The 13060-nt window shown below is 31.4% G+C and overlaps 1 protein-coding gene across 1 annotated transcript in view; it reads left to right on the forward strand.

Annotated features, from left to right (window-relative positions):
• The window catches only part of LOC129952825 (putative uncharacterized protein DDB_G0277255), a 162285-nt gene that overhangs the window by 1499 nt on the left and 147726 nt on the right, over positions 1–13060 (forward strand). Inside the window, exon 2 of the mRNA XM_056065677.1 lies at positions 982–1266. The gene's annotated coding sequence lies outside the window, so the exon portion shown is untranslated. The remainder of the gene's footprint in view (positions 1–981; positions 1267–13060) is intronic.

Here is a 13060-nt window from a genome sequence, read left to right on the forward strand (position 1 = left end):
GTTACCGAATCTCACCATCTTCATCATCACCATCTGTGCTCTGTGTCTGGCTCTGTAGCCTCATCCAGTATAACACTTTATTCATGAAGACAAGACACAATATTTACAACACTGTTTTTCTCTTTTGGATTTTTGCATGATAAATAAACATTTTGTTGTTTTAATTGTTTCCTATAAAAATAACAATTTGTTGGTCTTTTTACACCACACATAAATGGTAGATACGTAAATTTATGTTATTTTGTTCTTTGTTTTGTTTTTTTCTTTTTTCGCTGTGAAATATTTTTGTGCAAAGTGTAAATTCATAAAATACAAAAATTAAGAGAGGTGAAAAGGTGACATTTTGTTTATAGTTTTGTGAAATTCACCAAATCTTATTAGTTTTCTGTTTTGACAGATTTCACTTGTTTCGTGGTGAATTTTCATGGTTTTATTTAATTTTTATCGTTTTTCTGATGAATTAAAATATTTTTAACTATTTAATCATTATTTTTGCGCAAATTTTACAAAAGATTTCTCTTTGGTGGTAAATATCTATAGAGATATCCACATTTAAGTTGAATATGGAGAGAGAGAGGTGTGTTTTTTCTTGTGTAGTTTTCCAAATGTCAATGGATACATGAATGAGTGAAATCCTAGTGAGGTGAATACCAATTGCACAGAGAAAAAGAAAATAATAAATATCGCATAGTTTTTGTATTATTTTGTTGTTGTTGGGAAGAGAAATGATGTGTAAAATGTATTTATGCGAATTTATTTGCAAAAATTAAACTAAATAAATTATCTCTTTTTGGAAAATATTTTGTTAAGTCTTTTTACTGTGACGCCCATCCTCTTATACTTACCTACCTTAAACCTACCACCTACCACCAACTGTACCTTACATATACATATTCTTCATCTTTATTCATGCAAAAAGAAAAAAATTGATATAAAATCTTGAATATAGAAAGTTAATTTCTTTATTTACACAAAAATTAGGTCAGAAAATCGTGAAATCAGAAGTGATTTTTGTTTTGCTGTCAAAGAAATTAAAATTTATACCAACCTACTATCAATGATGTTTAATGTGGTGACTCGTGTGATGTGAAACGAGAGTGAAACAAAAATTTTGTATATTTTTGATAAAGAGTGAAATTATATATTAATTCATTATAGTGAAATTGTTATTCTTTTTTTAATAATCTTTCTAATATAAAATTCATGGGATTATTGTTGACATAATACATAATTTGGATACCCACCACGTTGAAATACAATTTTAAGGTGAGTTATTAAACAGTGTCTTTTTTTTTTAATTAATTAATTCATATATTTCGTAACTTTATCTGCATAATTTTTACATATGTAAGTAGGGACAAAAGTTCAATATTTTTATGTAATATGCAAATTTTAATGGATCAATGATAGCAGTCGAGAATGAAGAAGAATTTTAAGGTAGAAGATTAGTCAGCTGAATTTTGTTTGTAAATTTCTCCACATCGAGTCTAGGGCTGCAGCAGGCCGCTGGCTGCCAATAAAGAAAGTAGAAATTGGAGATTTTTATTTCCGGGAATTAAATAATTTTAAAAATAGCATCACATTGTTAAGTTTAAGTTTTTAAGGGAAGAAGACTTAAAGGGGCATTTAATTACTAAGGTACATACTTATTTACTTAAGGCACAAGATATCGATGGTAAATTATAATCACCTGTTCGAGAAACAAAATGATGTATCCAAAATTGCGAACTGCGACTTGTGACTGCAAAATGTTCACAATACTTGTTTATTTTTTAATTTTAACGGTTTCGATGCGTTTTTGAAGCGAGTGTCGTTCTAATTTAAGCGATGCCAATGGCTTAGTTTTAACTTACTAAGTGTCAAAAGATGACAGATCTTCAAAAGTGACAGCTACCCAAATAGCGAGTTATTGGCTGCGTTCAATCTCGTGTTGGATAGGGTATCTTATATAAATGGATTTTAAGATACCTTGTTGAACGAGTTTGATAGCTGTATTAAGATAGCTGTCAACTTTCAGCTGTTCACAAAAAGCAGAGAAACATTTAAGCTTTGAAGTAAAACCTGTTGCAAGATGAAACATTCAATGAATAAATCAGATTCGTGGGACGATAATAAATTATTAGGTGCGTTTAAAATATAGTTTAAAAAAAATAGATCATAATTACCTTCTAAAATTCGCAGGCAAATAGCTTCTTCATCGTCTATTATGTACAAAACACCCTCAAACATAACTTCAACCAGCATTTTGTAACTTTTTGTTTACCAACAAATACAAAAAGCTGAAATCAATTTTTTAAGTTTCTTAAAATTCAACCATGAGTTGAATCAGTTGTTCTGTCAGATTCCTACATACCTTAGAAATTCTTGGATATTTTTGGATTGCCTTTTTGACATCTCAGCTGTTATTGATAAGTTGTTATCTTACACGAACAAAACTAACAAAAAAGTATCCGGATACTCTATCTATCTGAGATTGAACGCAGCCATTCAAAAGTTTTGTTCTTTTCAAATTATTTGTGAAAATAAATGAAATCAATTCAAATTGATTTTAACGTAACACTAGCTCGCCTAAAAAAGAATTTCAACTTAAGTTCTGGGAACGGGTGGAATGGGCTCACGACATTAAACAACAAGAACTACAAGCTCTCTTGGCTGCAGCTGTCCTCTTTGTTTACTTCAACCGGTCCGAAAGATTCACTAAGGAGAAGGTAATTGTCTAGAAAATATATGATAAAGGGTGATTTTTTTGAGGTTAGGATTTTCATGCATTAGTATTTGACAGATCACGCGGGATTTCAGACATGGTGTCAAAGAGAAAGATGCTCAGTATGCTTTGAAATTTCATCATGAATAGACCAAAATGCACTGTTTGGTGTGGTTTGTACGCTGGTGGAATCATTGGACCGTATTTTTTCAAAGATGCTGTTGGACGCAACGTTACGGTGAATGGCGATCGCTATCGTTCAATGCTAACAAACTTTTTGTTGCCAAAAATGGAAGAACTGAACTTGGTTTCAACAAGATGGCGCTACATGCCACACAGCTCGCGATTCTATGGCCATTTTGAGAGAAAACTTCGGAGAACAATTCATCTCAAGGAATGGACCGGTAAGTTGGCCACCAAGATTTTTTCCTTTGAGGACTCGCCTGGCTTGTCAAAAAGACTGAGGATATTCTTGATGTTCGCATCGCTGTCCATCAAGGGGCGATAGTCCACTGTTGTGGTTTCATTTACTGAAACAACGATTCCCACATTGTGGAATGTTTTAGCGCAAATTTTCTAGCCCGCTGCGACTTACATAGCTTCCACCAGAAATTTTCTTTCATACTTATTCTCCTCCACAGATGAACTTATTGTCTTTCTCATATCTCCCAAATAAAAAGACGCATCCCTTGGAAACGTCATTACGAACTATGAGCAAGTCTTCCTCGTTCGTGGGATCGTCACGCCAATAGCCATAGTGAATTCCAGTTCCTCCATTAACAAAGGGTGTTTGAAACTCTGGAGGATCATAAAAGAACCGCCAGTGGCGTTGTCAAATTTTCTCGCAATTTTTTCTTTTGCCACGCATCTCCCTTAAAGTTTCCTTTTCCTTTTTCTGTTTTTTTTTCTCTTTTATATTCTGTAAATAAAAAAACGAAAAGAAATAATTCTTATTTTGTAATTTAATTTATTTCAAAACGAAATTTTTGTTTTGACAGCAGCTATCAGCTGTTTTGTTTCTATTAATTTGAGCGCTGAATGTTCCGAAAGGTTTGTTTGTTTAGTTCAACTTTGAATTGCTACTATTTTTCGATTTTATATAAAATTTGTGGTTTACGAAAACTTGTGGTTTACCAAAAATGTATGGGAAAACTTGAGTTCTCGATGTACGTTTTCGGCCACAACCGATAATTTCGCGAAAACCGGGTTTTGGACTTGGTGCGAAAAGCGTATTAAGTAAAATCAAATCAAACATTTTTCTCCTTACTCGAAAAACACTGTCATGAGATGAAAAAAAGAATCGGTCTCATTTCATGTAACCGATTCTAAATAGTTTTTCAATAAGGGAGGGTAGATGCTGAAATGGAATAAAACAAGCCGTGTGTAAGATATTAACAAAATTATTTTTTATTTGAAAGGCAAATGTATGCCATTAAATGTGGAATATGACATCATTCAAAATCAAATGCCAACCTCGGCTTCTTACGATGGATTGTGTTTTATTTGCATAGAACTGCTACTGCAAGAAACCCCGCAGGAAAAAGTCTACCGGGGTCAAATGGAATGTTCCTGGTTGCCAATCCACATCACCCCTCCGAGAGATAACCTTACCCTCAAATATTTCATGCAAAATGGCAATCTAGCGTTTCCTGTGTGGCACGTATTATCGTCCTGCTGAAACCACAATATGTCGTCTAGGTCTATAGGGTATAATTTGTGCTCGCTGTTGACGGTGATCGCCTCACTAACGTCGTCTTCAAAATAGGCCAATTACGCCGCCGGCCCTAAATCCACACCAAACGGTATGCATTATTGAGGATGCATTATCACACCTGTTGAACCTTGCGTGGGGTGGTGTATGTCGTCCCATATACGGCAATTTTGATTGTTAACACAGCCATCACCAAAAATGTGCCTTGTCACTAAAAATGACTTTTCGGCCAAAATTGGGGTCCTCTCCCAAACGATTCGAAGCCCAGTCGGCGATTAAACAGCGTTGTCTATGGTCATAAACTTTGAGCTCCCGTGTCAGTTGGATCTTGTTCGTGTGTAAGCCCAAGTATTGACGATCTTCTCGGCCAATCTTGCCTTCCCTGAACTTACGGGCGTTGACTGATTGTTGACTGAACCGGTCGTCTCAAATTTGGCCACCAAACGGTGAAGAGTCGACAGTGAAGGGCCACCACGTCCACCGTAAAGTGGACGCAATGCGTGCATCATTTGCATTAACGAACACTCACTTTGATAATAAAGTTTTATCATTTGAACGCCATGATGATTTGACATAAACAACTGACTAATAAACAAAAGATTGGACAGATGTCACCTTAACAAAATGGCTTCCATTAGGCGCCAAAATCTACCAGCGTCAATTGAAAATCCCTTTATTAAATAAATAGATTTAAACGTTAATTATATTTTTCAATTAGCCACTAGTTTAAGAAAATGTCACTTTTGCTGTTTATGGGACATTTTTAATCTTGAAATTCGTGCTTAAAAATCAGTTATAAAGCTTCGAAAGCGAATTCACTTTAAAAAGTAGACTATTTAATTTTCTTAAGATCTTAAAGGTTTTTTGTATAAAAAAAAAAAACTAAACTTAAAATAAGCCTAACATTCTCTATGTAAGTTTAAGTTCAGGACGAGTTTCAGCCATTGTTATTATTTTTATTATTTATTGAACTATACATAAATGTACAATACAATACTTAAAAGCTAATAGCTACTAGGGCTTCTAGCTAACACCAAATTGCTGATCTCAAATTCAAATTTTCATTTAAAAAACATGAATATTTGCTCTTGTTCTCAGAAAAGATCTTATGAGAATAATTTAAAGCATTACTTAAGTTTTTCCCAATACTAAATTGCGTGAAAACAAAGATTTAGTTGTTTATGTCAGGAAACCGTTTTTGGTTAATATCGTTAAATTAATAACAAATCCTAAGATGAATCTACTTATTTGTATAAGTTTTCTGGCTCCGCCATTGCCAGTGATTATTTTTCACACTTTCCCAAAATGATAATTTTTTTTTTTTAAATAAACGACAATTTTTTTATTTTACATGACTTTTATGCAAAATTACCCAAAAGGTCAAGTTCGGCTAACCCATTAGTTGTGTCGTTTTATTCTCCTTATTTTTCCAAAAATCAAATTTGACTAAGATCTTGAAGCAATTTAAGTTTCTTTATCTAAAATAAACCTTAAACTTTGCCTTAAAAATTAGTGAAGGTTCCTCCAATACTAAAATATAATCAGTTGCTTTTTAAGAGTACTCCACAGATCAAGTATCATAATTCATCACCTATCGAAAGTTCAAGAATGAATCATCTGTTTTATTGTTTCTAATCCAACAAAAATTAAACCACACTAAAGAATCTAATATCGAAACAAATAAATTCAATTTTATATATTTAATTTTTTGTTTTGTTGATGGATATGAATATTAATGAATGAATAATAATTTTGAAGTTCCTTTTAAAGCAATAAGAATAATAAACAACAAACTTCAGAAGCAATTTGCGCCGCATTTTTAATTTTATTTCTTTAATCAACAAAAATAAACCACTCAAGCACTTGATGGAGTGTTAGTTTTTGTTTTCTTTTTAATTCCTAAGTTTGTTTGACCTTCAATGTCTTGAGAGTATGTCTGCTCAGTTTGGATCGACTCGGCTCGACTCAGCATCGTCGTCGTCGTCTAAAAACATTGATATTTTATTAGACTTATTTCAATTTTTGTTGTTTTTGATGTTTGTTAATTTTGTTTGTCTCTTATTATTTTTAACTGAAAACAAATATTGTGATTCTAATTGTATTTACCCACAAAATATCCAAGGATATTAAATGTACATACTCTCGTACACTTGACGTGATTCGGCTTCGGATTGTAGGCAGTACAGTACAATACACACTTGATTGAAATTTGGTATTTCAGCTTAGTTCTCACATCTCGATTTATATTCTTTGACATTTTGTTTTATCTACATACAGATGTGGCCAAAACAGTAGAAACATTTTGTACTTTTACGTTCAGCTATCATCTTGACTTTAGCAAACAAAACACAAATGTTTTTAAATGGTGCCCAATTCAGGATTTTTTTTAACACGTTAAGAAAAAGTTATGCATGAACGGTTCATATGTTGTAAAACTATTAAATAAGGAATATTATGAGTGAAAAAATGATATGGAACACTTGAATAAATATCTCATAGTTGAAAGCAATTATGCTTGTGAGTGGAAAAAAGATTCCAACAGCTAAAATACTGCACATTGAACAATTGAAAATCCATTTTACAAGTTTGCTCAAAACTCCACACATAGCCCCATCGTTTTAATTTGCAACACCCTTAATAATTGATGGATGCGCCTATATCCCAAATTGAGGTAAAAATAGTTATTGAAAAAGCAAAAACCATAAAGCACCAGAAGAAGATAGAATACCGTACGAATCTTTTAAAAATATTACACCAGATTTCTTACAGCTTCTAACTTTGGAGTACAACAGTTTTCGAAAGGCAATTATTTTTCCGCTACATAAAGAAGGTATGAGCAAATATTAAAATATTAAATCCAAGCTGGATTTAGGAAGAACTATTTTACAATTGACCAAATTTTTTCATTAATAAATATTGCTGATTAAATATCAGTAAAAGTAAAGGAAAAAAGCTTTACGCTTTTTTGGGGATTTTCGAGCAGCTTTCGATTCAATTCCCCGGGAAGCACTTTTTTACAATGTTTATAAATATGGAATCTCAACAAAACTTATGTCTGTAATGAGAGCCATGTACGAAGAAAATGTCGCACGAATTTGGGATGGAAATTCTCTTCCAGATGAGTTTGGTATGTCAACGGACATTTAGCAAGGATGCGTTTTACGTACTTTTTTCTTTATCTTATACATAAATGACAAAACTGATTCGGTGAAAATTGATATTGATATAAAAGGAAAGAATATTCCACTGATGTTTGCGGACGATATAGTTTTTCTAGCTGAAACTGTAGACGAGATGCAGCTTATGATAAACAGGCCCCCTCTTTTAAGCCACACTTAAATTACATTTTAACTACTTGTCAAGAGTTTTGGCGATGGGTATCGAAAGAATTTCGTGAATAGTACTCACACAAGCTATCAATTCTGAAGTTTCGTGTGTTAAAGAGTGAAAGAAGCTGGCAAATGAATGCTCAACTACTTTTTCAATATCAGCAGACGAAAGTATCGAGGTGCTGAAGTTGACTTTTGATGACTTGCTGAAAAAACTCGGAAACATGATGTAAGATAAGTTTATGAGTGAAGCTGAAGCATCTATTTACATATCTTACTACAGTAAAGTTAACCATTTCTTGAACCACAACACCTACTTCTTGGCCAAAAACAGTACGCAAAATATCAGCTTGTTATTTAAAGTAAGAGGTGAACTCATCAATATGAACTACATTCTTCACCGCCCAGAATTGCTAATACTGTGCGAATTATGCAATCGCAATGAACGCGAAGATGTATTTCATTTTCTGGGAGTTTGTCCAATACTCAAGGAGTTCCGAAAACGCTATTTTGGGTTAAAAATAATCGGTTTTGAAGAAACGAACAACATCTTGAATGGAGAACTAGGTTGAGACCTTCTGTATGAATATGCATTGAACGCTCTTTGCTATAGAACCAGAATAGTTGAAGAAATTTTTTAAAGTTTTAAAGTTTGAAAATTATAAAGATTATTTTATTGAATTGTATCTATATAAATATATAAATTAAAAAAGAAAAAAATGTCAGACGGCCTTATTATTTTGACCATAGCTGTATCGTCATATAGAATTTTCAAAAATGTACATGTGCATACATTTTTACTTACGTGATAGTGGCACGTTTTGGTCATGAAAACAAGTTCTTATATTCTAAATAATTTATGTTTGTTTGTTTTTTAATATCTTTACTTTTTTTGAATAGCAATAAAACAAGTAAAAAATTCTAATCGATTAATACTCGTGCAGAATTAAGATAAATGAGTTTGTTGGGGCACTAAGGTATTGTGATTATTTTTAGATTATTATTTTTATTTTTTTTTGTCCATAAGATTTTATTCTTCTATAAAACAAAACTGGTTAGACTTATTCAATGACCAACTTTTGTTCTAAGTATGATGGAGCATTAAAAAGCATTGGTATATAAAATGAAAGATTTTGTTGCACAAGGTTAAATTAAATCAACATCAGTAGTTAAAGTTAATAGGGGGGGCAAGTTTTTAGGAAAACTCTTATTTAAAATAATTGATTTAAAAGACACAAAAAAATACTTGTATGTTCCTTCCTACACTTTTTTTAGGGCCTTAATCTTAATTCGTGATATTATTGAATTCATACTTTTATTTGGTCAAATTATTGGAAGCAAATGATTATCTTTATTCAGTAATTGAATACAAGGTCAATCGGCAATCAGTAGTTGAAGTTTAATCAACTTGAATAACGTGTAATTGATTTTTAAAGTTTTTCAATTATAATCAATCTTAAATAAATTGATAATTGAATATTGCACTTAGAGTTGTATAAATATTTTGACTTGACAACCGTCAATTTTATTGAATGTTCTAAAGAAGTCTACGATTAACAGATTATTATGGAACTTATTGTATTTTTCTTTGCAGTTTCCACAAGATTATTAACTTAAAAATTAAAAAAAACTACATGGAATCCAAAAATTAATCTTCGATTCCAATGAATGAAGATATTTACTTTAAAATGATTTCATTTTGTGACACATTTTTTTAGAAAAATTCAACCTGTATTTCTAGAAATACAAACATTCAAGAAATGCTGCTAAGATTGGTAAAAAGTGGTTTTCGACTAAAGATTTCGCTAACAAAATTAGATTTTGAAATCAAATTCTTTCGTCATATTCAAATTTTTTTTGGTAATTTTAAGTTAGACAAATTGAAAGATGGTATGGGCAGTTATTAGTGTGGGTCGCATCCAAACCTCTTTTTATGTTGTTTATAATTACATTTATTTATAGTCAAAGTTTCTAAATTATTTATGGGATGCACGAACGTAAAAACTTAAGAGCGGAAGTACCTTACACACAGGCATCTTTGTTAATTTAAGGATTAAAAATTATGAAGGCTTGAAATGTCAGAAGTTTTAATTTGTCAAATCTTATCAATTACAACAAATTATAATGGAAATTAGAAGGAACTTTTTGACGGGTTTAGATTCAAATCATCTTTACAAAGTTAAATAACCTTTGTAAATCACTTTTTGGCTTTTAAAAGCGTTGACGTACATATGTCGAGTTAGAACTAACACTTTTGAATTAATTGTATAAATATCGTACACAAATTTTAGCGCTTGTTTCCTTAAAAACTTAATCAAGTCCTTTGATACGGTGAAAATAAACTAAAAGTCAAAAATTAATTGTAATGCTTATGAAATCATTGTCAGAAATTATTTAAAAAAATCAAGTTCGAAAAATGGTTTGTCTTTCAAAAAAAAAATTACAAAACTTTCGATGTATAATCTAATTATTAGTTTTCCAAAAAAATTCATGGTTAAAATTTGACAAATATTGGGAATCGACTTTTATGAATACGATATTTAATGTTGCTGAACTTTCAATGTTAATTAATTTAGCATACTATTTTTTGGCTTTGGTGAAACATTAAGTGTTAAAACTTATTAACTTCCCATAGGACGTAATTGTAATGGGTCCGATTTGTAAAATTGAAAATTTTGACATTTATCGACGTTTCAAGGTCGAAATAATAGGTTTTTAGAAAAATGTCTTTGCGTGCGTGTACGTCCGTACGTCCGTGTTATACAGATAAAAAAGCAGAACGATGCAGAAAGGGCCCTCAAGAAACTTTCCTGGGCTGTTTTTTTACCATAGCATATCTCATGAACCAAAAACACTAGAGACTTGAATTAAATTTGATATAATATATTGTGACGTGATACCAAACGAGTATATTTTTTTGAATAAATCCAATTAGCGTTTTTTTTATAAATTGAAAAAACTGAAAAAAAAAATTGTCCCCTCGAAAATCTTACTACGAAAAATAAACTTTTCAACATCTGGTAAAATTTTGAGATAAATCGAATAAATTGAATAAATCGAATAAAAACCTAAAAAAATATTACTTAAAGTTGGTAAAAATTGATTTCGACTTAAATATCTTTTCAAAAAATTAAGTTTATGGTTTCAAACTAATTTTTTCTTATAAGAATTATTGTTGTCAATGTTCGGTAAAAACATAAATCGAACTGATAGTTTTTTTTTTTATAAAAATAAAAACTTAACAAAAAAGGAATACTAAAACATGGTAAAAATGTACCTTCTACTCAAATAGCATTTCAAAAATTAAAACTATTGCCTTCAAACCTTTTTTTATTTCAGAGAAAATATTGTTTTCGATATTCAGAAGTTTTTTTCTTATAAAAATCCAACAGTCCGTTTTTTCATAAAAAAACTAAATTGACTAAAATTCTATTTAACAAAACTAGATTTTCAAACTTAACTATTACTTTATATGAAAATTATTGTTGATAATTATAAAATATTTAAGAATAAGTCAACTGACAACTTTCTTAACGCAACACGAAAACCTACAAATTTTCAAGCAAGACAATAAGCGACAGACGGGATTTGAAGTTATCAATGTGGGTCGCATCCCATCCATTTTTTCTTAACATAATTTAGCAAACAACATTAATAATAATGGTAACACTTACAAATATCAGAATGATACTCTTTTTTAATTTTGGTGGAACTGATTTTGACACTTATTTAAAATCAATTTAATACTTCCAGAGGTAAGATGTACAAATTTTTAAAGGAGGACTAGTTAGTTAGTTGACTTCAAAAGATTAAACAAGTCTTTAAATGGTTATAGTTGGTTAAATACAATTCAATAAAATAATCTATATAATTTTTAAACTTTAAAACCTTAAAAATGTTCCTCAACTATTCTGGTTCTATAGTGTATAGGTCCCAACCTAGTTCCCCATTCAAGATGTTGATCGTTTCTTCTAAACCGAGTATATCTAACCCAAAATAGCGCTTTCGGACCTCCTTGAGTATTGGACAAACTCCCTGAAAATGAAATACATCTTCGCGTTCATTTCGATTGCATAAATCGCACAATATTGGCAATTCTAGACGGTAAGGAATGAAATTCAAATTGATGAGTTCACCTCTTACTTTAAATAACAAGCTGATATTTTGTGTACTGTTCTGGCTAAGAAGTAAGTGTTGTAGTTCAAGAAATGGTTAACTTTACTTTAGTAAGATCTGTAAATAAATGCTTCAGCTTCACTCATAAACTTATCGTACATCAAGTTGCCGACTTTTTTCAGCAAGTCATCAAAATTCAACTTCAGCAACTCGATACTTTCGTCTGCTGATATTAAAAAAGTAGCTGAGCATTCAATTGCCAGCTTTTTCCAATCTTTAACACACGAAACTTCAGAATTGATAGCTTGTGTGAGAACTATTCGCGGAATTGTTTCGTCACATATCGTCCTATTCCTGTTTCAACATCTAACATATAGTTGAGCGTCTTACTTGGCAACTTGAAATTACTTTTAATAAAAAAAAAAACCGGAGGAACTTTTCCACAGCTTCAAACGATCGATATCCCCATACTTGCGCTCCGTAAAACAGTATTGAAATTGCGGTAGCTCCAAATACTATCTGTTTCGCTATGTGCGAAAAGCTATTTCTTAGAATGCAACTTCTTCACACAGAACACATAGCACGCTTTGCTTCCGATAATTTGGATTGTAAATGTTTTTCAAAATTCAAGTTAGATGCAATCAAAACTCCCAGATACTTGTTTTCCTTTACTATTTCTATCGGTTCCTTATCAAACGTCCATTTCTTCCTCCTGGAATATCTCCCACCACCGTTTCTGAATATCATCATGTTTTGCAATAAAGTTGAAGCCTATTTATCATTAGCTGCATCCCGTCTAAAGGAAAACTATATCGTCTGCGAACATTAGTCCAGGAATATTCATTCCTCTTATATCAATACTATTGATGTAATAAAACGCTATCCATTCGTTCCGGTAGAAGCAGGAATTAAATATTGGTGCAAACAATTTTCATAATTTTCCCTAGAACGTGCACATTCTAAGAAAACCCGACAACACCGATGTGTGGTTCTAATGGATTTTCAATAAGAGGTTTTACTTGAATAGTCAGTTGGCAATTTTCAATCGGCTTTCTTTTGACATTTAAGAAGTAAAAACTACGTCATCACTTACAATACAATCAACGTTTAAACATTTCAACAATTTGTATTTTTGAGCTATCAGAGATTTTCGTCTTTTCAGAAGTATACAAAAATGTCTCGTACAAATTTCTCACTATT

This window comes from Eupeodes corollae, chromosome 3, assembly GCF_945859685.1.
Source record: "Eupeodes corollae chromosome 3, idEupCoro1.1, whole genome shotgun sequence".
Lineage (NCBI taxonomy): Eukaryota > Metazoa > Arthropoda > Insecta > Diptera > Syrphidae > Eupeodes > Eupeodes corollae.